The sequence below is a fragment of the Ranitomeya variabilis genome, chromosome 4, assembly GCF_051348905.1.
Source record: "Ranitomeya variabilis isolate aRanVar5 chromosome 4, aRanVar5.hap1, whole genome shotgun sequence".
Lineage (NCBI taxonomy): Eukaryota > Metazoa > Chordata > Amphibia > Anura > Dendrobatidae > Ranitomeya > Ranitomeya variabilis.
Window position 1 is genome coordinate 500995404 of NC_135235.1, and position 27481 is coordinate 501022884.

Below are 27481 nucleotides of genomic sequence, written 5' to 3' on the forward strand. Positions count from 1 at the left end.
AACATCGGCAGGATCCCTAAGACCAGCAATTGCAGCCACTTGCACAGCACGGTCACTAATGGTGTGGCTTGACTGCCTAGAGCAGTGTTCCCCAACTCCGGTCCTCAAGAGCCACCAACAGGTCATGTTTTCAGGATTTCCTTAGTATTGCACAGGTGATGTAATTATCACCTGTGCAATACTAAGGAAATCATGAAAACATGACATGTTGGTGGCTCTTGAGGACTGGAGTTGGGGAACACTGGTCTAGAGGATCAGCTCAAAAGCAAAGTTCCCAGAAATGAGATCCTATCCTCCCTGCCTATAATTCAGGAGGCAGCAGCTTTTCTTTCAGATGCATCGGCAAATTCTGTTAAATTGGCTGTCAGATCTTCAGCCCTTTCTAACGCAGCCCGAAATGTTGGCCAGGAGACTTACAGGCCAGATCAAAACTATGTAGCAATCCCTGTGAAGGGGTACATTTATTTGGACCTGTACTTGATGAACTGTTGGAGAAAGCAGGCAATAAAAAACGATTCCCTTTCCTAGGAAGACCCTCTTATAGACGGGATTACAATAGAGGATGGTTTAACCGCAGAAGGTCAAATAGAGAAAGATCCAGATATGACAGTAATAGGAAAAAAGGTAGAGGTTATATGTTTAATACCTCCCAGGACTATAGAAAACCACAATGACTGCCGCTCCAGGTGGGGGGCAGGCTTTTCAGCCTTCTATCCTGCCTGGTTAAAAATTTCCAATAGCCTGTGGATTCTCAGTATTATTGAAACTGGCCTAAAAGTTCGCGTTCCAAAGGATTCCTCAAGACAAATTTAGTTTAACGCCCATCCGTTCTTCTTCTGCAGAGCAATTGGCACTGGAGTTGGAAGTCCAGGAACTTCAACAAAAAGGAGTTCTGATTAAAGTGCCCGCAGTGCAAAGAGGTAAGGGGTTCTACTCCCCTCTTTCTGGTCAAAAAACCTGACGGATCCTTTCGTATCATCATTAATTTAAAAGGCCTAAATAAATTTCTGCTGGTTCCTTCTTTCAAAATGGAGTCTGTAAAGACGGCAATAAAACTTCTATTTAACAATTGCTTCATAGTTGTCTTAGATCTGAAAGACACCCATTATCATGTCCCAATACACGCAGACCACCAACAATTTCTTAGGGTAGCGGTTTCACTTAAGGTACCTTCACACGAAGCGACGCTGCAGCGATAGCGACAACGATGCCGATCGCTGCAGCGTCGCTGTTTGGTCGCTGGAGAGCTGTCACACAGACCGCTCTCCAGCGACCAACGATGCCGAGGTCCCCGCAGGGCCGCGCTTAGTAACCCGATGTTTACCCTGGTTACCAGCGTAAAAGTAAAAATAACAAACAGTACATGCTCACCTGCGCGTCCCCCGGCGTCCGCTTCCTGTACTGTGTGAGCGCCGGCCCTAACAGCAGAGTGGTGACGTCACCGCTGTGCTTTTACTTTCACTTTAGGGCCGGCGCTCAGTCAGAGCAGGAAGCGGACGGCAGGGGACGCGCAGGTGAGTATGTACTGTTTGTTTTTTTTACTTTTACGCTGGTAACCAGGGTAAACATCGGGTTACTAAGCGCGGCCCTGCGCTTAGTAACCCGATATTTACCCTGGTTACCAGCGTAAAACATCGCTGGTATCGTTGCTTTTGGTGTCAAACCTGACGATACACGCCGGTCTGACGACCAAATAAAGTTCTGAACTTTATTCAACGACCAGCGATATCACAGCAGGATCCAGATCGCTGCTGCGTGTCAAACACAACGATATCGCTAGCCAGGACGCTGCAACGTCACGGATCGTTGTCGTTCTCGTTGTAAAGTCGTTTCGTGTGAAGGTACCTTTAATGGTACAGTAGAGCACTTAAATATCGAGCACTCCCCTTCGGAGTCGCGGTCGCACCCTGAGTATTTACTAAAATCATGGTAAAGGTTATGGCACACCTTCACGAACAGGACATATTAAGAATTCCCTACCTAGATGACTTATTGATTGTGGGACATTCAGAGTCACATTGCAAGGACCAATTGGGAAAGGTGATGTCAGCATTGCAGAAATTGGGGTGGATCATTAATCTCAAAAAATCTCGTTTACAGCCCTTAGAGGTACAGGAGTTTCTGGGTCTTGTCATAGACTCTAGGCGACAGGAATGTCGCCTGCCAGATTCAAAAGTAGATAGTATTCAATGTCTGGCAACCAGAGTAACTAATAATCCATCAGTCTCTGTAAGAGGGGCAATGTCACTATTAGGTTCACTCACATCATGTATTCCAGCAGTTCTCTTGGCTCAATATCACACCAGAACACTACAGTGGGACGTTTTCCATAATACCCGTTGCCTAAGAGCCCATCTTGACAGTAAATTTTCACTATCCATTGAATCTATTCAGTCATTACATTGGTTGACACACATACCCAATTTATGTAGAGGTGTTCCCTGGATAAATCATATAACTTGAATAATAACTACAGATGCTAGCCCCAGGGGCTGGGGGGCACACATGGAGATTAGTTGGGTCCAGGGACTGTGGTCTCAATCTGAACAAAATTCTTCTTCCAACCTAAAAGAATTATTAGCAGTAGAACTGTAGCCTACATTAACCATAAAGGAGGTACTCGGTCTGGTTTGTTAATGGAGGTCGCGGATCGTATCTTTCAAATGGCCGAAAATCATCTACTATCTCTTACGGCTCTTCACATAAAAGGAAAGCTCAATATCATGGCCGATTACCTGAGCCGCATCAAACTCAGACAGGGAGATTTGACACTAAATCCGACCATCTTCAACCAAATCGTACAATTGTGGGGATGCCCAGGCATAGATCTTTTTGCCAGCCGAGAAAACAGAAAGCTACATCTATTCTGCTCCTTAAACCCCAGAGACAATCCGCATGCGGTGGATGCTCTCCTAATCTAATGGCACATCAGTCTCGCTTATGCGTTTCCTCCTCTAAACTTAATTCCAATAGTTCTGAGGAAAATACAGGAAGACTGGGGCCCGGATAATCCTGATAGCCCCGTTCTGGCCCAAAAGTTCATGGTTTCCTTGGCTGAGGAAAATGTCCATTTCCCAGCCGTGGATTCTCCCAGAAATACCAGATCTCCTCTCCCAGGGCCCAATTCTCCATCCACGAGTGGCCAATTTGAATGTAGAGGTGTAGAATTTGAGAGGTCATTACTAAGGGGGAAAGGGTTTTCTCGAGACCTTGTAAATACATTACTAAAGAGTAGGAAGGTTTCTACAACAAACATTTGTCAGGATTTGGAAAAAATTCTTAGCCGTTTCGGGAGCACGGATTGACCGGAAAGCCTGTAGTAACCAAATTTTAGAATTCTAACAGAAATGTTTTTAAATGGGCCTAGCCACAAGCACTCTCAGGGTTCAAGTGTCGGCTCTGGGGACGCTATACAATAGTAATTTAGCCAGCAATCACTGTATAGTCAGGTTCTTCAAGGCAGCTACTAGATCCAGGCTGGTTATTAAACAAAAATTAGTTCCATGGGACCTAAATCTTGTGCTCTCAGCTCTAACGCAAGCTCCATTTGAACCTATTGATACCGCCCCAATAAAAATCCTGTTTTTAAAAACGGCCCTATTAGTTGCGCTCACATCCGCGAGAAGGATTAGTGATATACAAGCTTTGTCTAGACAACCTCCATACATGCAGTTTAGGGAGGATAGTTATTATAAAACCTGATCCTCTTTATCTTCCAAAAGTAGCTTCAAAATTTCATAGGTTACAGGAAGTTGTTCTACCTTCGTTCTGTCCTAATCCCACTAATGATAAGGAACACAAATTCCATTCTTTAGATGTAAGAAGGTGTCTTCTTAGGTATATTTCAGCTACAAACACTTGGAAGATAATTCCTTATTTGTATCCTTCCAGGGAGTTAGAAAGGGACTTAGTGTCTAAGAACACGCTAGCTAGATGGATCAGGGAGACGATCTCTTTAGCTTATACAGCAGGTGGCATGGAGATCTCAGAAGGTATTAAAGCTCACTCTACTCGAGCCGTGGCTACATCTTGAGCAGGGAGATCAGAGGTGTCCATTGAAGACATTTGTAAGGCGGCCACATTGTCTTCTCCATCTACTTTCTTTAAACACTAGACTAGATCTGGGTAGCTCCTCCGACCTCACGTTTGGGAGAAGGGTGCTTGAAGCAGTTGTCCCTCCCTAGTCTCTCTTACTTCTCTGAAAGTCTCTCGTGGTGCTGTCATGGCGACTGAATAAATACGTAAGCTACTTACCAGCAGAGGTGTTTTTCAGGAGCCCATGACAGCACCCTTATATTCCCTACCCCTTTTTCTCATCGGTAAGTAGCTTACGTATTTTTGCCTGTAGGTACGGGTAATATTGAGTAGTATTTTCATGTACACAAATTTAAGTTTATTTTAACTAAAGTTATATTTTAGTATTTCTCACATTTTGTTTACTTAGTCAGTGTAGAAACTAGAAGTGCCAATCTACCCCTTAAAGATTTACTGTTTGAGCGGCCAGAGTTGTCGGTCAGTCTGATTGTAAGGCATGCTAATCTCCCCTGATGAGTATAGGGTGCTCGGAAGTGAAACCTTATGCGACCGATTATTTATTTCTTACTTTTTTGCTAATAAATACTTGTAGCATCTGCTCCACTCCTCTCTCATGAAAATTCCCAGAGGCTCCATTTCCCTCTGATTGCAGGAAATCTCTGAATATGAGCAACGTGCCGCCATTTATATTCTATTGACCTCTGTGTATTGATAGGTTTTCAGTATTCTTATTCTGCCCTTCTTTTATGTGTCCATTCGGATGCTCATCCATAGTAATCGCATTAGCCCATTGCAGCGAGTTTTGGCCTTTTACAGCTGGCAATTATGAGAATGATGACTGTATCGGAGATTGAGATTGCGTGTCATTTTATCATTGATTTCAGCTGTCTTTGTCTACATTTTGTCAGGCTCTATTGTGCTGGCCTGTGGATATATTCTGTTCGGGATCTGCAGTATAAGTGGGATATGTCAGGCTCTCTATTTCAGCTTTTAACACCAATCATCAGTAAACTACTTCATACATTACAATTTAACTGAAAACCTATAATTACAAAATGGTTCTATATGACGACGGCAAGTTTACATTTTTCGTATTGTCATATACATGAAAACCAGCAGAGGGAGCTGTGTTATCGCCCAAGACATGCTTTGCTTGTGTCTATCTCAAGTGGAACTTTGGACTTCAAGAATTATTTTTATGAATAGCTTGATTGTGCAGCTGAAAATAAAATAAAACAAACAAAAGTTTTACTTTGCCTCCTAGACCAGTGATGTTCCTAGGTGTTTGTGCTGTTCCCCCTGGCGGTCAAATGACCTAAACACTGAAATGTAAATAATGCAGCCAATCAGCAGCCAGTGATTGACTGCAACCTTTGGTATTCCATTAACGCAAAAGCAGTATTCCTTTCTGATGGAATAATAAAGGCTGCAGTTTACTAGCGGCCTCTGATTGGTTGCAGCAGTCATGTGACATTACTTATGACTCTGGGGGAACACAGTGCCGATTCGGGAGGTAAGTATAATAATTTTTTTATTTTAGTCTGCCCAGTTGAACAAGTTATAAGAGGATGTCCCTTAGTGGACAACCCCTTTTTACATCTTCGTTGGAAGATCTGTTGCAGATTTCCTTATATTTGATAGCAAATTTTGCTTTTCTTACATCACATTTTTCCAGCCATGGAGAAAGACACTATGGCAGAATCCGAAAAACTCCATTGTAATTCAGTGGGGACTGTCAGATAACGAATGCAGCAGAAGCTTATAGAAGTGGAAGCCAGAACACAGATATGATCTTAACCTATTAATACAAGTATGTTAAAAAACATAAATTTGCTTCAAAGGCTTTCTCTGGCGTGACTTGTTTTCAGATGCCTGCCACGACGTGTGGACATTTCAAATGTTTTGGCAGATATCATGCACCTTGCCTATTGTAATGAATAGGACCACCAGGGGGAGGGGCGAGGTCCCGGGGCCTCATGAAGGTTTCAGATCTACGGTTTCAGTTAGCAGAACAACACCCGTCATTCCATACGGCACTACACATAAGGGGCGTCGAAAACGCACAAGCAGACTTCCTGAGTCGCAGAGGCTTGAGACAGGGAGAATGGTCCTTAAACCCCCAGGTGTTCCAACAAATAGTACAGACCTGGGGCAAACCAGAAATAGACTTGTTTGCCACCTCACACAACAAAAAAGTCAGGAAGTTCTGCTCACTAAATCCAAGGGAACATCCTTTTGCAGTAGATGCCCTAATAATACCCTGGAGGTTCTCTATGGTCTATGCGTTTTCCTCCCCGATAGTGATGATTCCAACAGTAGTCCTGAAGATCAGAGATATCGAGCGAGAGTAATTCACATAGCTCCGTTTTGGCCAAGGGGGCCATGGTTCTCCTTTCGTAGGCAGATGTCAATAACATGTGACCCATGGATTCTGCCAGAAGTTCCGGACCTGCTGACCCTGGGGCCAGTGAGTCACTCTCAGGTGAAAGGCTTCCATTTGGCAGCCTGGAATTTGAGGGCGGTACTGAGTCGCCAGGGATTCTCACCAGGGTTAGTCTCCACCCTATTGAAAAGCAGAAAACCTATAACATCTAGAATCTACGGTAGGACATGGAAGACGTTTCTTGACTTCCTGGGTGAACCGTTGGGGATGTAGCTCCAGTGGGACCCATCCTAGAGTTTCTGCAGGCAGGGTTGCAACTCGTGTTAGTGCCTAGCACCCTTAAAGTTCACGTTTCAGCCTTGGGGGCCCTATACAACTGCAACCTAGCATCAAATAGGTGGGTTTCACGATTCATAAAATCCTGTAGTAGGTCTAGGCCGGTCATTATCCCAAAAATCCCTCCTTGGGATCTAAATTTAGTCTTAGAAGCCTTAACCAAAGACCCTTGGGAGCCTTTGCAGGAGTTTACACCTAAATTACTCACCCTTAAAACAGTGCTACTGGTAGCCTTAACATCGGACCGTAGAGTAGGTGATTTACAGGCCCTGTCTATATGCCCTCCTTATACTCCGGTTTTCCAAGACAGAATAGTTCTAAGACCAGATCCGGCTTATCTCCCCAAGGTAGTCCTTAAATTCCATAGGAGTCAGGAGATTACTTTTCCATTTTGTAATAATCCAAGGAATTCTGGGGAACAGAAGTTCCATACGTTAGACGTGAAGGTCCATGTTACAATATATGTCCATGACCAGCCAGTGGAGGAAAGACCAAACCCTATTCCTAGCCTTACAGGGTAGCAGAAGAGGGTGCGGGGTAGCTAAAAGTACCATTGCCAGATGGATCAGGGAGGTCATTAGTTTATCCTACTCTGCGAGTGGCACTCCGGTTCCTGAAGGCATCAAGGCTCACTCCACCAGAGCCGTGGCTACCTCCTGGGCAGAAAAGGCTGAGGTATCGATTGATCAAATTTGCAAGGCTGCTACCTGGTCCTCACCCTCAACGTTTTGCAAACACTACCGGCTAGATCTGTCCTCCTCTGCTGACCTAAGTTTTGGTTGAATGGTACTGCAAGCGGTGGCCCCTCCCTAAGATTTCATTCTACAAAAGTCTCTCAGGTGTGCTGTCATGGGGGAAGGGAAAGCACCAAGGTTACTTACCGGTAGCCGGTTTTTCCGGAACCCATGACAGCACCCGTATATTCCACGCTTTATCATCCCTTCGGTGTGCACTATAGTTTTGGGTGTTTTTTAGTTGACATTATGTGGTGATGGATTTGCCATGTGTACTAACCAGGGGGGCCTCTCATGCTCTGAAAACCAACTGAAGCGACTGAGAGGTACCACCCTTTTATTTTCAGTAGGGTTCCTGTCCTGACTGGGCGGGTCCCCTCTCTCAGGTGTGCTGTCATAGGTTCCGGAAAAACCGGTTACCGGTAAGTAACCTTGGTGTTTTTAGGGACCGCCTGCGGCTATTAACCCCTTAAATGCTGCTGACAGCGGCATTTAACAAGCGCTTCCGGCAATCGCGCTGGAAATGCGCACACCAGTCACGTGTCATGTGTTGGCATGACAACCGGAGGTCTCCTGGAGACCTCTATGGTTGTCAGTGCTGGCTTGATGTGAGTGCCTCCCAGTGGTCGGCACTCATAGCATGTGAGTAAATCTGCTATATAGAGGCGATCTGATCATCACCTCCTATGTAGTGTAGCCGATCGGGGTATGGCAGCTTCTATTGAGACTATTGAAGCCTGCCAAAAATGAAAATAAAAAAATGTTTAAAAAAATTATATTTTAAAGTTTAAATCATCCCCCTTCGCCTCATTCAAAATAAAATAATAAAAACAAACAAACATACACATATTTGGTATTGCAGAGTTCAGAATCGCCCGATAGAATTGTTTTTTTGGTCGCCGCAACATTGAATTAAAATGTAACAACGGCCAATCAAAAGATCGTATCTGTACCAATATGGTATCATAAACATCATCATGGCAAGCCCTCACCCAACCCGAGATCACAAAAAATGGAGACGCTACAGATATCGGAAAATGGCGCAATTTTATTTATTTTTTTTTAAAACAAAAGTTTGGAATTTTTTTTCACCACTTGGATAAAAAAAATAACCTAGACATGTTTGGTGTCTATGAACTCGTTATGACGTGGAGAATCATAATGGCATGTTAGTTTTAGCAATTAGTGAACCTAGCAAAACAGCAAAACTAAAAGCCAGTGTGGGATTGCATTTTTTTTTTGCAATTTCACCGCACTTGGAATTTTTTTCCTTCTTTCTAGTACACGACATGGTAAAACCAATGGTGCCATTCAAAAGTACAAATCATCCCGCAAAAAACAAGCCGTCACATGGCCATATTGACGGAAAAATAAAAGTTATGGCTCTGGGAAGGAGGGGAGCGATAAACAAAAACGCAAAACCGAAAAAAGCTCTGGGGGTTAAGGGATTAATGTGCAACAGAAGTCACAGGAACATCAAGCTGCTTGGAGATGGTCTTATAATTTTTACCTTTAACATGTTTGTCTATAATTTTCTTGAGACAACTCTCTCCTTCGCTTCCTCTGGTCCATGTTGAGTGTGATACCATGTCACCAAACAGCACAGTGAGTATCTATGGCCCTATATACAGGCCCACTCACGGATTCCAAGATTGTAGACACCTGTGATGCGAGTTGGTGAACACACCTTGATTTAACATGTCCCTTTTGTCACATTATTTTCAGGAGTACCATCATTTCAGTCCAGGCCTATTTCATGAGTTTTATTTTTTTTATTCTGTGGAAGCATGGTTGAAAAGCAATGTCTGACTTTCATGTGTTCATTTTCAAAGATCATTTATTTATTATAACTTTTGTCAGATTCAAGTTATTTCTGTGACCATTGTGGGTTTTTCTGTCATTAAATGAGGGGTACCAACAATTTTGACCACTTGTATGTGGGGGAAATCAACTGTTTGGGCACACGGCAGGGCTCGGAAGGGAAGGAGCGCCATTTCACTTACTGAATGTAATATTTGCTGGCATAATTAGCGGACATCATGTTATGTTTGAAGAGCCCCTGAGGTGCCAAAGCAGTGGAAACCCCCAACAAGTGACACCAGTTTGGAAACTATCTAGATGTGTATTGAACACCTTGAACCCACAGGTGCTTCACAGAAGTTTATAACCTTAAGCCGTGAAAATAAAATCACATTTTTCCCAAATCTTTTTTAGCTCCATATTTTGCATTTTCAAAAAGGTAACAGGAGAAATTGCTCCATACAATTTGTTGATACCCAATATGTAGCAGAAAACAACTGTTTGGGCAAACGGCAGGGCTTGGAAGGAAAGGAGCACCATTTGACTTTTTCAATGCAAAATTTGATGGAATAATTAGCAGACGCCATGTCGCGTTTGAAGTGTGCCTAACCAGTGGAAATCCCCCACAAATGACACCATTTTGGAAACTACACCCCTTTGGGACCTTATATAGATGTGTATTAAGTACCTTGAACCTCCAGGTGCTTCACAAAAGTTTATAACGTTAGGCTGTGAAAATTACAATAAAATCATATTTTTCCCACAAAAATCTTTTTTAGCTACAAATTTTGTATTTTCACAAGAGCAAAAGGAGAAAATTGACCCCAAAGTTTGTTGTGCAATTTCTCCTGAGTTCACCGATCCATATTTGGCCAAAAGCTACTTTTGAAGCACAGTGCAAAGTTCAGAAGGGAAGTAGTTCCATATTACAGTGCAGATTTTGCTGCACTTGTTTGAGGGTGCCATGTCACATTGGCAGAGCCCCTGAGGTGCCAGGACAGCAGAACCCCCCATAAGTGACCCCATTTTACAAACTAAACATCTCAATGAATTCATCTAGGGATGCAGTAATTGTATTGATACCACAGGTGTGTCACAGACTTTTATACCATTGGGCAGTGAAGACATTTTTTTTTTTTTTTTACATTTTTACCACCAAGATTGTGTTAGCCCAAGTTTTACATTTTCACATTGGGAAATGGGTAAAAATGGCATCAGAATTTGTCCTACAATTTCTGCTGAATGTTGAAATACCCCATATGTGGCTCTGTAGTACTGCTTTGCCATATGGAGTGACTAGGGAGGGATTAAGGAGATTGATGGGGTGCTACGTCAGATGACCTGGCCTCCACAATCACCAGACCTGAACCCAATAAGATGGTTTGGGGTGAGCTGGACCGCAGAGTGAAGGCAAAAGGGCCAACAAGTGCTAAGCATCTCTCGGAACTCCTTCAATATTGCTGGAAGACCATTCCCGGTGACAACCTCTTGAAGCTCATCAAGAGAATGCCAAGAGTGTGCAAAGCAGTCATCAAACCAAAGGTGGCTACTTTGAAGAACCTAGAATATAAGACATATTTTCAGTTGTTTCACACTTTTTTGTTAAGTATATAATTCCACATGTGTTAATTCATAGTTTTGATGCCTTCAGTGTGAATGTACAATTTTCATAGTCCTGAAAATACAGAAAAATCTTTAAATGAGGTGTGTCCAAACTTTTGGTCTGTACTGTGTATGTATGTATGTATGCATGTATGGTTATGTATGTATGTATGTATGTATGTATGTATGTATGTATGTATGTACGTACGTACGTACAATGCCTACAAGTAGTATTCAACCCCCTGCAGATTTAGCAGGTTTAATAAGATGCAAATAAGTTAGAGCCTTCAAACTTCAAACAAGAGCAGGATTTATTAACAGATGCATAAATCTTACAAACCAAAAAGTTTTGTTGCTCAGTTAAATTTTTATAAATTTTAAACATAAAAGTGTGGGTCAATTATTATTCAACCCCTAGGTTTAATATTTTGTGGAATAACCTTTGTTTGCAATTACCGCTAATAATCGTCTTTTATAAGACCTGATCAGGCCGGCACAGGTCTCTGGAGTTATCTTGGCCCACTCCTCCATGCAGATCTTCTCCAAGTTATCTAGGTTCTTTGGGTGTCTCATGTGGACTTTAATCTTGAGCTCCTTCCACAAGTTTTCAATTGGGTTAAGGTCAGGAGACTGACTAGGCCACTGCAACACCTTGATTTTTTGCCTCTTGAACCAGGCCTTGGTTTTCTTGGCTGTGTGCTTTGGGTCGTTGTCTTGTTGGAAGATGAAATGACGACCCATCTTAAGATCCTTGATGGAGGAGCGGAGGTTCTTGGCCAAAATCTCCAGGTAGGCCGTGCTATCCATCTTCCCATGGATGCGGACCAGATGGCCAGGCCCCTTGGCTGAGAAAGCCCCACAGCATGATGCTGCCACCACCATGCTTGACTGTAGGGATGGTATTCTTGGGGTCGTATGCAGTGCCATCCAGTCTCCAAACGTCACGTGTGTGGTTGGCACCAAAGATCTCGATCTTGGTCTCATCAGATCAGAGAACCTTGAACCAGTCAGTCTCCGAGTCCTCCAAGTGATCATGAGCAAACTGTAGACGAGCCTTGACATGACGCTTTGAAAGTAAAGGTACCTTACGGGCTCGTCTGGAACGGAGACCATTGCGGTGGAGTACGTTACTTATGATATTGACTGAAACCAATGTCCCCACTGCCATGAGATCTTCCCGGAGCTCCTTCCTTGTTGTCCTTGGGTTAGCCTTGACTCTTCGGACAAGCCTGGCCTCGGCACGGGAGGAAACTTTCAAAGGCTGTTCAGGCCGTGGAAGGCTAACAGTAGTTCCATAAGCCTTCCACTTCCGGATGATGCTCCCAACAGTGGAGACAGGTAGGCCCAACTCCTTGGAAAGGGTTTTGTACCCCTTGCCAGCCTTGTGACCCTCCACGATCTTGTCTCTGATGGCCTTGGAATGCTCCTTTGTCTTTCCCATGTTGACCATGTATGAGTGCTGTTCACAAGTTTGGGGAGGGTCTTAAATAGTCAGAAAAGGCTGGAAAAAGAGATAATTAATCCAAACATGTGAAGCTCATTGTTCTTTGTGCCTGAACTACTTCTTAATACTTTAGGGGAACCAAACAGAATTCTGGTGGGTTGAGGGGTTGAATAATAAATGACCCTCTGAAAAGACTTTTCACAATTTAAAAAAAAATAAATAAACAAAGAAATAACATTCTTTTTTGCTGCAGTGGATTTCACACTTCCAGGCTGATCTACAGTCCAAATGTCACAATGCCAAGTTAATTCCAAATGTGTAAACCTGCTAAATCTGCAGGGAGTTGAATACTACTTGTAGGCACTGTATATATATATATATATATATATATATATATATATATATATATATATATATATATATATATATATATATATATATATATATATATATATTTACCGTATTGTTCGGACTATAAGGCACACCCAGGTTTTAGAGGTGGAAAGTAGGGAACAAAAATATTTGAAGCATAAAAAATGTGGTAAAATATTTAATAACATAAATAACATACTATTATATGTGGTGTTATTACATATAATAGTATGTTATGTTGGAAGCTGCAGGACCAGTGTGGTGTCTGTACAGTACTATATGAAGATGCTGGAGGGTGAGTATAAGAATGGGGGCACAGGGCTGATATTGAAAGCACCACTCCAGCACTGCAAAATAGCACTGGAGTGCTGCTTTAAAATCCCATGGGAGAACTATAACTCCCAGCATGTCCTGCAGATCCTATGACATGCTGGGAGTTATAGTTCACCACAGGAGTGGCAGAGTGCTTTATTGTGTATTGTAACGACTAACCTCTTAATTGTGGCAGCCTGCCAGCCACTGTGGTGAGGTAAAAGCATCCCATGGCTGCACACAGAGCCCTCCCTCTTGTTGCCTCTCCACAGCACAGGTTTTGAGGAAGCCTGCAGATTCTAGTGGAGAGCCTGAAGGACCTGTGATGATGTCAAGAAGAGGGAGGGCTCTGAGCTGCCATGTGATGCTCCAGCCCGCCCACTCCTGACATCACACAGGTCCTGTTTGTGCACAGCACTCCGCATCCAGGCATGGCAGGCAGGTATACAGCGATCTCCTCTCCGCTCTGGCCCCTGCTGCTGCTGCTGCCTCCTCCCCAGGACACACAAATCTCCCTAGCTGCTGCAGCAATCAGCGCTGAGGAAGCCATGCGTGTCCCTGCTTAAGTGCAGTATTCATTTGCGGCTCACCGCTCAGCTGATCGGTGGGCGGGGAGCCGCTAATGAATATTCACTGCATTTAATCATTGGGACCACATGGTTTTCCCAGCACTGATTCCGGGCAGCAGGGACATCCTGAAGTGGGATAACAGTGCGATCCCACTCACTGCTGCCCCCCTCCCCACATGCTACATCCATACCATAAGACGCACCCACACTTTCCTCCCAAATTTGGAGGAAAAAAAGTGCGTCTTATGGTTGGAAAAATACGGTGTGTATATATATATATGTGTATATATATATATATATATATATATATATATATATATATATATATATATATATATATATATATATATATATATATATATATATATATATAAAATATCTATCTCTATCGCTCTCTCTCTGAATGTGTGTATGTCCGGGATTGGCATCTGAACCGTCGCAGCTACAGCCACAAAATTTTGCACAGTCACACGTCTGGACCCCGAGAGCGTCGTAGGCTATGTTGTGAGGTGAAATTTTAACCCCCCGCTTTCCAATTCACCAAACAATTTTGCCCCTATCTACATAATGGGGAAAAAGTGAAAGGAAAAGTGTTGGAGGCGTCGCAGCTACAGGCACAAAATTTTGCACAGTCACACGTCTGGACCCCGAGAGCGTCAAAGCTATGTTGTGAGGTGAAATTTTAACCCCGCGCTTTCCAATTCATCAAACAATTTTGCCCCCATCTACATAATGGGGGGAAAAAATGAAAGGAAAAGTGTTGGAGGCAAATTAACAGCTGCCAGATGTGAACAAGGGGGACTTAAAGAATGAGAGCGATGGCGCCAAAGAGTATATACTGTACAGTTGCTAAGGTGGGGCCCCGACATGGGATAATCACCACACCACCACGGGGATATGGCCACACACTACCACGTGCTCGAACACATATACCACCCTCCGCGCACATTTCACCACACATACACCAACCTCGCCACATAAAAGTCGAAACACAAAAGTCGCCGCTCAAAACTCGCCATGCGCAAAACTCTCCACATGCAAAACTCGCCACACGTGCAAAACTCACCTCATGGAAAACTTGCCACACGCAAAACTTGCACACGCGGAAAAATTGCCACATGCACAAAAGTTGCAACACATGCAAAAGTTGCCTCACACAAAACTTGCACATACTCAAAAGGCACCACACATAAAACTCGCCACGCGCAAAGCTCGCCATGCGCAAAACTTGCTGCACCCAACTTGCTAAACTAACCTGTCACATGCAACTCGACACACAAAAAGTTGCTACACGCATGTCGCCACACAAAACTCATCTCACAAAAGTCGCTACATGCATGTCGCCACACGCAACTCAACACACACAACTTGACACACGAAATTCGCCCTAAAACACACACAAGTCTGGTATTATCCTTCAAAAATAAAATTCTGATTAATAAGCAGACAAACTACAAGAGCAACAAATGTACCATATAGGAATCCTGCAGCTGTCAGTCACATGACCAGTCTATTATGTGTATGTGTGAGCTAATATATACTGCCAGGGGGTGGGCTTACTGTTGGCTGGGGATTTATCAGGCCAATTTAGCTTACAAATACTGAGGTAAAAATACTGACCAAATAACGTGTGAACGAGGTCTAATACAGGAGGAGATGACATACAGATATATACTGTATACAGGAGGAGATGACACACAGGTATATACTATTTACAGGGGAGATGACACACAGGTATATACTATATACAGGAGGAGATGACATACAGGTACATACTACATACAGGAGGAGATGACATACAGGTATATACTATATACAGGAGGAGATGAGACACAGGTATATACTATATACAGGAGCAGATTACCTACAGGTATATAGTATATACAGGAGGAGATGACACACAGGTATATACTATATACAGGAGCAGATTACCTACAGGTATATAGTATATACAGGAGGAGATGACATACAGGTATATGCTATGTATAGGAGGAGATGACATACAGGTATATACTATATACAGGAGGAGATGACACACAAATATATACTATATATAGGGGAGATGACACACAGGTATATACTATATACAGGAGGAGATTACATACAGGTATATACTATATACAGGGGAGATGACACACAGCAGGTATATACTATATACAGGGGAGATGACATACAGGTATATACTATATACAGGAGATGACATACAGGTGTATACTATATATAAGGGAGATGACAAACATGTATATACTGAGGTGAAAATGAGGTGTGAGGTGAAAATGAAAAGGTGTGAGTGCAAAATGAGAGGAGTGAGGGAAAATAGTGGAGTGATCGGAAAATGACAGATGTGAGGTCGAAATGACAAGTGTTAGGGGGGAATGAGAGGAGTGAGGGGGAAAATGAGAGGTGTGAGGGAGAAAATGAGATGTGATGGGGAAAATGAGAGGCGTGATGGGAAAATAAGAGAAGTTCAGCTAGTGTGTGTGTGTATGTGTGTATATATAATATAACGCTGGGAGCATCACTCTGTCCGAAGCCTTTATAGACTGCGCAGGCGCAGTCTGGACCCCACAGAGTGACGCTCCCAGGAGATGCGGTATGCGTAAGCACTGAACGCACACCGTGATCTCCAACGGAGAAGCAGGGACGAGGGTGAGTATGCAATATTTACCTGTCCCCGTTCCAGTGATGCGCGCTGCTCCATCTTCCGCTTGCGACTGTTCAGTCAGAGGGCGGCGCGCATTAACGCGTCATCGCGCTCTCTGAACTGAACGGTTCAGAGGACGCGATGATGCGCTTAATGCGCGCCGCCCTCTGACTGAACAGTCACAGGCAGAGGACCCGGAAGATGGAGCAGCGCGCAGCAGTGGAACGGGGGACAGGTAAATATAGCAAGTGCCGGGGGCCTGAGCTAGCGGCGACTCCGGCACCTGACCCCCCCCCCCCCCCCCCCCAGCGCGCCGGTGTCCCCGCCTGCTCCGGCAGTCGGCGCCCAGAACAGCAACCCGCACTCAGCACCGCCACGCACAGCCGCCCGCACTCAGCACCGCCACGCACAGCCGCCCGCACTCAGCACCGCCACGCACAGCCGCCCGCACTCAGCACCGCCACGCACAGCCGCCCGCACTCAGCACCGCCACGCACAGCCGCCCGCACTCAGCACCGCCACGCACAGCCGCCCGCACTCAGCACCGCCACGCACAGCCGCCCGCACTCAGCACCGCCACGCACAGCCGCCCGCACTCAGCACCGCCACGCACAGCCGCCCGCACTCAGCACCGCCACGCACAGCCGCCCGCACTCAGCACCGCCACGCACAGCCGCCCGCACTCAGCACAGCGGCCCGCACTCAGCACAGCGGCCCGCACTCAGCACAGCGGCCCGCACTCAGCACAGCGGCCCGCACTCAGCACAGCGGCCCGCACTCAGCACAGCGGCCCGCACTCAGCACAGCGGCCCGCACTCAGCACAGCGGCCCGCACTCAGCACAGCCACGCACAGCCGCCCACACTCAGCACAGCCACGCACAGCCGCCCACACTCAGCACAGCCACGCACAGCCGGCCACACTCAGCACAGCCACGCACAGCCGCCCACACTCAGCACAGCCACGCACAGCCTAAAAAACTGGTGAAATATTACAATCCAGCCATGGCCGATGCTGCAATATCATCGGCCATGGCTGGTAACACTGATGTGACCCCCCCACCCCACCGATCGCCCCCCCAAGCCACCGATCTGTGGTCCGCTCCCCTCCGTCTTGTGCTCCGCTCCCCGTCCTCCTGTCCACTCCCCCCGTGCTCCTATGCCACCCCCCGTGCTCCGACGCCCCCCCCCCCGTGCCCCGATCTCCACCCCCTTATACTTACCGAGGCTCCCGGGGTCCATCCGTCTTTTCCATGGGCGCTGCCATCTTCCAAAATGGCGGGCGCATGCGCAGTGCGCCCGCCGAATCGGCCGGCAGATTCGTTCCAGGTATATTTTGATCACTGAGATATAACCTATCACAGTGATCAAAATAAAAAAAATAGTAAATGACCCCCCCCTTTATCACCCCCATAGGTAGGGACAATAATAAAAAAAGGAAAATATATTTTTTTCTTTTTCCACTAGGGTTAGGGTTAGAACTAGGGTTAGAACTAGGGTTAGGGTTAGGGCATGGGCACACAGTGCGGGATTGGCCGCGGATCCGCAGCAGATTGGCCGCGGATCCGCAGCGGATTGGCCGCGGATCCGCAGCGGATTGGCTGCGGATCCGCAGCGGATTGGCCGCTGCAAATTCGTAGCAGTTTTCCATCAGGTTTACAGTACCATGTACACCTATGGAAAACCAAATCCGCTGTGCCCATGGTGCGGAAAATTCCGTGCGGAAACTCTGCGTTGTATTTTCCGCTTCATGTCAATTCTTTGTGCGGATTCCGCAGCGTTTTACACCTGTTCCTCAATAGGAATCCGCAGGTGAAATCCGCACAAAAAAACACTGGAGATCCGCTGGAAATCCGCAGGTAAAACGCAGTGCCTTTTACCTGCAGATTTTTCAAAAATCGTGCGGAAAAATCTCACACGATTCATAGATTGTAAGCTTGTGAGCAGGGCCCTCATTCCTACTGGTATCTGTTTTGAACTGTGATTTCTGTTATGCTGTAATGTCTATTGTCTGTATAAGTCCCCTCTATAAGTTGTAAAGCGCTGCGGAATATGTTGGCGCTATATAAATAAAATTATTATTATTATTATTATTATAACGTGGGCACATAGCCTTAGGGTTAGGGTTGGAATTAGAGTTAGGGTTGGAATTAGGGCTAGGGTTGGAAATAGGGTTAAGATTAGGCTTGTGGTTAGGGTTACGGATAGGGTTAGGAGTGTGTTGGGGTTACAGTTGTGGTTAGGGTTGGGATTAGGGTTAGGGTTGGGATTAGGGTTAGGATTAGGGTTAGGGTTGGGATTAGGGTTACGGGTGTGTTGGGGTTAGGGTTGTGTTTAGGGGTGTGTTGGGGTTAGGGTTGTGATTAGGGTTATGGCTACAGTTGGGATTAGGGTTAGGGGTGTGTTGGGTTAGTGTTGAAGTTAGAATTGAGGGGTTTTCACTGTTTGGGCACATCAGGGGTCTCCAAACGCAACATGGCACCACCATTGATTCCAGCCAATCTTGCGTTCAAAAAGTCAAATGGTGCTCCCTCCCTTCCAAGCCCCGACGTGCGCCCAAACAGTGGTTTACCCCCACATATGGGGTACCAGCGTACTCAGGACAAACTGGGGAACAACTGTTGGGGTCCAATTTCCCCTGTTACCCTTGCAAAAATAAAAAATTACTTGCTAAAACATAATTTTTGAGGAAAGAAAAATGATTTTTTTATTTTCACGGCTCTGCGTTGTAAACTTCTGTGAAGCACTTGGGGGTTGAACGTGCTCACCACACATCTAGATAAGTTCCTTGGGGGGTCTAGTTTCCAAAATGGGGTCACTTGTGGGGCGTTTCTACTGTTTAGGCACATCAGGGGCTCTGCAAACGTAACATGATGCCCGCAGACCATTCCATCAAAGTCTGCATTCCAAAACGTCACTACTTCCCTTCCGAGCCCCGGCATGTGCCCAAACAGTGGTTTACCCCCACATATGGGGTATCAGCATACTCAGGAGAAACTGGTCAACAACTTTTGGGGTCAAATTTCTCCTGTTACCCTTGGGAAAATTAAAAAATTCTGGGCTAAAAAAATATTTTTGAGGAAAGGAAACACATTTATTATTTTCACGGCTCTGCGTTATAAACTTCTGTGAAGCACTCGGGGGTTCAAAGTGCTCACCACACATCTAGATAAGTTCCCTTGGGGGTCTAGTTTCCAAAATGGGGTCACTTGTGGGGAGTTCCTACTGTTTAGGCACATCAGGGGCTCTGCAAATGCAACCTGACGCCCGCAGAGCATTCCATCAAAGTCTGCATTTCAAAACGTCACTACTTCCCTTCCGAACCCCGACGTGTGCCAAAACAGTGGTTTACCCCCACATATGGGTTATCAGCGTACTCAAGGAGAAACTGGACAACAACTTTTGGGGTCCAATTTCTCCGGTTACCCTTGGGAAAATAAAAAATTGTGGGCTAAAAAATCATTTTTGAGAAAAGAAATTTTTTTTATTTTCATTGCTCTGCATTATAAACTTCTGTGAAGCACTTGGGGGTTCAAAGTGCTCACCACACATCTAGATTAGTTCCTTGGGAGGTCTAGTTTCCAAAATGGGGTCACTTGTGGGGGAGCTCCAATGTTTAGGCACACAGGGGCTCTCCAAACGCGACATGGTGTCCGCTAATGATTGGAGCTAATTTTCCATTCAAAAAGCCAAATGGCGTGCCTTCCCTTCCGAGCCCTGCCGTGCGCCCAAACAGTGGTTTACCCCCACATATGTGGTATCATCATATTCAGGACAAACTGGACAACAACATTTGGGGTCCAATTTCTCCTATTACCCTTGGGAAAATAAAAAATTCCAGGCCAAAAATCATTTTTGAGGAAAGAAAATTTATTTTTTTATTTTCACGGCTCTGCGTTATAAACTTCTGTGAAGCACCTGGGGGTTTTAAGTGCTCACTATGCATCTAGATAAGTTCCTTGGGGGGTCTAGTTTCCAATATGGGGTCACTTGTAGGGGAGCTCCAATGTTTAGGCACACAGGGGCTCTCCAAACGCGACATGGTGTCCGCTAACGATTGGAGCTAATTTTCCATTCAAAAAGTCAAATGGCGCTCCTTCCCTTCCGAGCCTTACCATGTGCCCAAACAGTGGTTTACCCCCACATGTGAGGTATCGGTGTACTCAGGAGAAATTGTCCAACAAATTTTAGGATCCATTTTATCCTGTTGCCCATGTGAAAATGAACAAATTGAGGCTAAAATAATTTTTTTGTGGAAAAAAAAGTACTTTTTCATTTTTACGGATCAATTTGTGAAGCACCTGGGGGTTTAAAGTGCTCACTATGCTTCTAGATAAGATCCTTGGGGGGTCTAGTTTCCAAAATGGGGTCACTTGTGGGGGAGCTCCAATGTTTAGGCACACGGGGGCTCTCCAAACGCGACATGGTGTCCACTATAGATTGGAGCCAATTTTTCATTCGAAAAGTCAAATGGCGCTCCTTCCCTTCCGAGCCCTGCCGTGCGCCCAAACAGTGGTTTACCCCCACATATGAGGTATCAGCGTACTCAGGACAAATTGGACAACAACGTTCGTGGTCCAGTTTCTCCTTTTACCCTTGGGAAAATAAAAAAATTGTTGCTAAAAGATCATTTTTGTGACTAAAAAGTTAAATGTTCTTTTTTTACTTCCATGTTGCTTCTGCTGCTGTGAAACACCTGAAGGGTTAATAAACTTCTTGAATGTGGTTTTGAGCACCTTGAGGGGTGCAGTTTTTAGAATGGTGTCACTTTTGGGTATTTTCAGCCATATAGAACCCTCAAAATGACTTCAAATGTGAGGTGGTCCCTAAAAAAAAAAATGGTTTTGTAAATTTTGTTGTAAAAATGAGAAATCACTGGTCAAATTTTAACCCTTATAACTTCCTAGAAAAAAAAAAAATTGTTTCCAAAATTGTGCTGATGTAAAGTAGACATGTGGGTAATGTTATTTATTAACTGTTTTGTGTCACATAACTCTCTCGTTTAACAGAATAAAAATTCAAAATGTTAAAATTGCGAAATTTTCAAAATTTTCGCCAAATTTCCGTTTTTTTCACAAATAAACTCAGAAATTATCGACCTAAATTTACCTCTAACATGAAGCCCAATATGTCACGAAAAAACAATCTCAGAATCGCTAGGATCCGTTGAAGCGTTCCTGAGTTATTACCTCATAAAGGGACACTGGTCAGAATTGCATAAAGCGGCCAGTTCATTAAGGCCAAAATAGGCTGGGTCATGAAGGGGTTAAATAAAAGTGAAACCTCATGACTGCATAAATGTGTCATTCTCACTTGGGGAACTTTTTAGCATCATTTTCAGTCTGTTTTCTAGAATTTCTAATTTTTTTAACCCCTTAATGACAGCCAATACGTCTTTTAACTGACCTGAGATATAAGAGAATAGCCTCCCCATACAGGTGACAATTCCGCAGGTGTCCGCTGTACACTATAGCTGACAACTTGCTGTATCGGCCACGATCAGTATTTGCACCTTCCAAATCTGTTTAACCCCTTAGATGCTGCTGTCAATAGGGACTACATCATTATAAATGGTTAACAGAGTGTGGGGGCTTCCTCTTTATCCAAACTGGTGCCCTCAGATCATGATTTTGTGGTCCTTATGTTTGCCATGGCAATTCATGACCAATTAGCGGCCTTAGAGTCTGCCGGCTGTAGTAATCCGTTCAGAACTTAGATGCATTTAGGTGGTAAAAATACACATTTTCATTTGTCATACCAATTTCCATTAATTCCTGTAAAGCACCTGAAGGGTTAATAAACTACCTGACAGCAGTTTTCAATATGTCTAGTGGTGCTGTTTTTAAAATGGTATCACGTTTGGGGGTTTCCCAATATATGGGACCCATAAAGTCACTTCAAACATGGCTAAGTCCCTAAAAAAATAAATTTTGTAAATTTCCTTGAAAAAAATGAAAAATTGCTGCTACATTTTTAAACCTCCTAAAATGCTAGCAAAATAAAAGAACATTTTACAAATGGTGCTGATGTAAAGCAGGCATGTGGGAAATGTTATTTATTAATGTTTTGCTGTGGTATGACTATCTGGATTAAAGGTATAATCATTCAAATTTAGAAAATTGCTAATTTTTTAACATTTTTCTCAAATTTTTGATATTTTTTATAAATAAACACAAAACATATTGACCTAAATTTACCATTATCATAAAGTATAATGTGTCACGAAAAAACCATCTCAAAATCACTGGGATTTGTTGAAGCATTGCAGAGTTATTACCACATAAAGTGACACTGGTCAGATTTCAAAAATTTGGCTCTGTCACTAAGGGGTTAATCGTCAGGGCTTGCAAATTCCCAAGGCCTAAGTTTTCGTGATTTTTTTTTTTTTTACAACCTGACTAGCGCAAACATGTTTCTTTATTAATCAGAGTTCTGTAGGATGGAACATGTCACGTAATATATACTTGTGTGCTGTAAGCTCTGTCTTTAGGATTTATGACTTTGATTACTCCAGATCCTTAAAGAAGAAGTTGTAATCATATCCTTGAGCTACAAATGCTGTAAGTCCTTGCAGACACCACACAATAATAATTGTAATCGCTGCTTCCTGTCCTCACATATCAGTGTGGGTCACTCGCTATGTAAGCTGACATGTCAGTGCACCTGATTTTCCTGAAGCATTTTTATTGTTTTCTTGAGGCTTTATAACCTGATTAGTATTGGTTTTCACCTCTGCTTCCCCCCTCTTAATCCACATATATATTTTCTTAAATAATATTTGTTGTTTCGTCAGACATATAGATTAATAGTACGGGTGAATATTATATTAGAGAAATCTGCTTCTCTCTTTCCACTTATCAGCCACTTATTTCTCTCCCCCTGCCTCTGTTCTCACATCCTCTCTGAAAAACCTATCACGTTTGTCTTGGTCAAAGCAAGACGGATTGCCAGCACATTGATGTGTCAGGCACCACACCTTATTATACTCTATGGAGAGGGAAGAGTGAGAAACAGGCAGGGATGCTCACACACCTATCCAGCAGCAGCTTTCCAGTAAATTTTGTTTGTCCTATAACTGGATTGACATCTACACATAGTACTGCCGTATAATGCCTGACATTCTGTTGCTTCTATCTGTGCAACATGCTTGACAACTCAAAAGTAGGATACAAGTCATTTATTAGTCATAAATAGTTATTCCTTATGCACACCTATGATTACTTTTTCTGAGAAATTACATGAAGCCACTGATATGCTGCAAATATCCTGTGGTAACACTACCAAAGCAGCCTCATGTAATCCCATAACAAAAATGTCAGCTAGTGAAATACCAGCTGCGCTGTTACGGGTTTGCCACGACAGAGTAGCCAGAAGACCGCAGCGTATGATTTTTTTCCTACTCCTGCACTGTTTAGAAACACTTCACTTTTGTATTAAATGTTTCAGGTTTCTTTTAGCAATGCAGTGGTTAATCTGTTCAGCTGAGAGCTCTTAGAAGCTTTCCTGCATTAAGGCTCTCAGCTGTTCACTGTTAGCCACCTCATCACCTATATAATCTGGGCCATGGCTAGCACTCATTGCTAGAGCTAGCTTATGTTTCATGGTTAGGAGATGGTTGTTTGAGAAGGCGATTTATCTGAGACTGTTGCTAGGTTTTGGATGTGTGGTAATTCCCTTCATTCACTTACTTTGGTTTTACCCCACCCTCCACTCTCCGGTGTTTACCTCTGTTGTTTATGTGAGTATATTTGTATCTCTATTACCTTTGTTAGTCTGGTTGGTGTATTACGGTACACTACTACTCCCCTTTTCCCTGGGTGTGGGAAGGGTAGAGACTGAGGGTGGATTCAGGAGCTAAGACAAGGTACGTGGCCACGGCATCTTCACCATCAGGAGTAATCCTGGGAACAAGGCGAGCTTGGGCGCCCCTAGCGTTGGGCACAGGGAAGGAGCATCTGGTCCCAAGACGCATGACAACAGATTCGTGACATGTGCCTTCTGTCACTAGGGTTGAGGCTGAAGTTTGGTGCTGTTACGACGTTTGGTCCTAGGGTCACATACACCTATAATTTTCATCTACACTGAGAATTTCAAGGGAAGAGAGGCAATACTTTTTCTGCATGATCCTGGGCTGCAGTTGAGGAGTTCAGTCTCATTAGAGGGCCCGTATGTACAGTGAGGCGAGGGTTGCAGCGGCAGCCTAGAATTGCTCCGCACTCCCCATATGGGTCAATTCATGGGCAACCATATCATAGTCCTACACAGGTCTTGCTGTAGGTATTTGCAAACAATGGGAGAGCTCCATGTCCTCTATATCTCAGACCCAATTTTCTGGTAACATTTGGCATCCCCAACAAGTTTCACCTGGCTGCAGGATATGGAGCAGAATACTGAGCAATAAAAGGGCAGGATATACTGTAATTGGCCTCGCCCCTCAGAAAGACTACTCTTATTATTGCAGCAACACAATATTAGAATATGACCCTGTTGTGGGCTCTTGAAGGTTGACATCTGGTATTACACAATAAATAGATTCTCTATAAGCATTTTATATATCAGAGAACCTATCAGGTCCCTGAACTGTCCAAGACCACTATCACACTATGGGTGTTATACAGCTCTGGCAAAAATTAAGACCACCACCACATCAAATCCCTGTGATGGGCAGCCCAATCTCCAGACTTGAACCCCAATGAAAACCTCTGGAATGTAATAAAGAGGATGATGGATAGTCACAAGCCATCAAACAAAGAAGAACTGCTTAAATTTTTCCGCCAGAAGCAGTGTGAAAGACTGGTGGAAAGCATGCCAAGACGCATGAAAGTGTTATTAGAAATCATGGTTATTCCACAAAATATTGATTTCTGAACTCTTCCTGAGTTAAAACATTAGTATTGTTGTTTCTAAATGATTATGAACTTGTTTTCGTTCCATTATTTGAGGTCTGAAAGCACTGTTTGTTTTTTTTTGTTTTTTTAATTTTTACCATTTCTTCTTTTCAGAAGAAAAATACAAAATGTATTGCTTGGAAATTCTGAGACTTGTTGTCGAAAGTTTATAGACTAAAAGAACAAGTTACATTTTACTCAAATATAGCTATAAAGAGAAAAATCAGACCAACTGAACATTTGCAGTGGTCTCTTAATTTTTGCCAGAGCTGTATTTGCCATGTACAGTATTCTAATAAGGTCTTTAAATGGCACAATAATGTTACATTTATTTTAATCATTCTCACTGGCTATGATTGACATCCTTGTTACAATCCCCTTCTTGTTAGGACCACTGGCACTTTGCGCATACACAACATTTCCAGCAGTCCTACCAAGATGCTGACTCTATGGAGGATGTCCTTCACGCCCTGGGATATGTGATTTGAAGATCCGAGGAAGGTCTAGTCTGGTGGTAGCATCTGATCTCTTGTTCTGTACACTGCAAAACTGCCGTATTGAAGAATATAGCTAAATCATATTCTCCTATGAGTCAAACCTGTGGCTGGGCTTCACAGGAGCACTGACATGGCAGCCACCGGGGCTTTCAGTAGGCTCTCGACTGCCATAACAACCCATTGGCAACCCATGATCGTTTTCAGTTGGGAAAGTCGTAGGGCGCACAGAACATTGCACCACCTGAATTACATGCTATCAATGCTGTTGTCAGGGATTGAGAGCTGATTTTAAGGGTTTAACAACAACGATGTGTGCTTAATATCCTCCAGATATGGTGCGGACTCGATTCCTGAGCCTGTTCCATACACAGACACCTAACATGCAATGTACCACTAGGTCCTATGTCGGGAAGGGCTTAATAAACCTTGCCACATGTCTCCGTATATAAAGCCAAACCTAATCTCCATTTGTATAAAGCTGTTTTCAGAGTTTTTGCCCTTAACAATTGCCAAAATGGTGCAGTCACAATATATTTCTCTTTTTGTTCGCAATTACTCATATTTTATTATCATGAGGAAGTCACGGGATCTCTTGTTGGACCCCGGGGTCTCCCTTAAGCTTGGTATAATAAACACTTCAGTTCGTCTCCGCTATTTCTTCCTCTGACAGCTTTGTGTTGAGTTGTAAGAAGATGAAATGTTCCCTTGAGGCTGTTTTGCAGCTAAACTCCTCCCGGCCATTGTGTACTTTTCCTCCATTTGGTTCAGTATTTTCTTGTACTTTCTAGTGGTCCGGATTTCATCCCCTAGTGATGCTGTTGTCCTGGTAATTAGCTTCCTTCTGATTCTGCTCGGTGGTCCCATCTCTTTGATATTCTGTCTCTGTTCTCCATGCAGCCGTCCTGGCCACTGGAGCTTGTGTAAAAGACAAATAGCGTTCCAGTACAATCTCCCAGGAACATATATTGATGAAATGGCATTTACTTATGAGTTGTTTCCCGGAGCCAACATTTTGTCAGAAAGCCGGCAAGAGATTATTTTGTGTGCCTATTTCTCAGATGTTATCAAAGGTGGCCATGTAAAAAGAAAGGTTTCCGAGGCATGATTGATTTCTGAAAGTTAAATAGACTTGTTTTCCTCATATTGCTTCAGAATAGACAACGGGTGTCAGAGCTCGGTTGAGGCAGCCGTCGCAGTCTTGTAACTTATCAGTCTAATATCCCAACTCGCATTTTATTCAGCCGAAATTTAATTAAATTTGAGCAGAATGATTCGGGGGACATTACAGGCCTCATTGACTTCAGTTTAAATGGGCATGTCAGCTACACAAATCAGGAGCAGGGCATTTTAGTTATTCCGTGCAATAGAATTTATGCATTGGATATTGACCCTTTTCACTTGAACGCTGTTTTTTGAGATATTGAGGCTTTGGATTTAAATTAAAAAAAGCAATGGGTGCTCTTTAAACCACTTACCGTATGTTATAAATAGGTGACTGTTATGGACAGAAAGTAAATCTTACCAGGTAAAAGAAACCTTAGGGCAGTGGTTCCCAACCTCTTTTTATCCGGAGAGCCACATTGCGCTTTGAGAGATGGTTGCAAGTCACAATCTGTGCAAAGAAATTATTAAAGCCATGTAGAGACCAATCACAGATATCTAGTCATTACATAACTATCACTAATCGTTAGAGAGTCTGGGTTTCCAGGTTAATGTGGGTTGTTTGACGTGTTCTGTGTGCAGCTCAGTCTGATTGTCCACATAGTGTCACCAGAGCCTCATTGGATCTGGGTGAATAGACTCAAACCAATATTACATATAAAATTTTTATTACATTTCAAAGCAACACATTGTAGTTGTCGAGACC

At 43.8% G+C, this 27481-nt stretch overlaps 1 protein-coding gene across 2 annotated transcripts in view; it reads left to right on the forward strand.

Annotated features, from left to right (window-relative positions):
* Window positions 1-27481, forward strand: part of BRCA1 (BRCA1 DNA repair associated) — a 220792-nt gene that overhangs the window by 33400 nt on the left and 159911 nt on the right. The window lies entirely within an intron of this gene.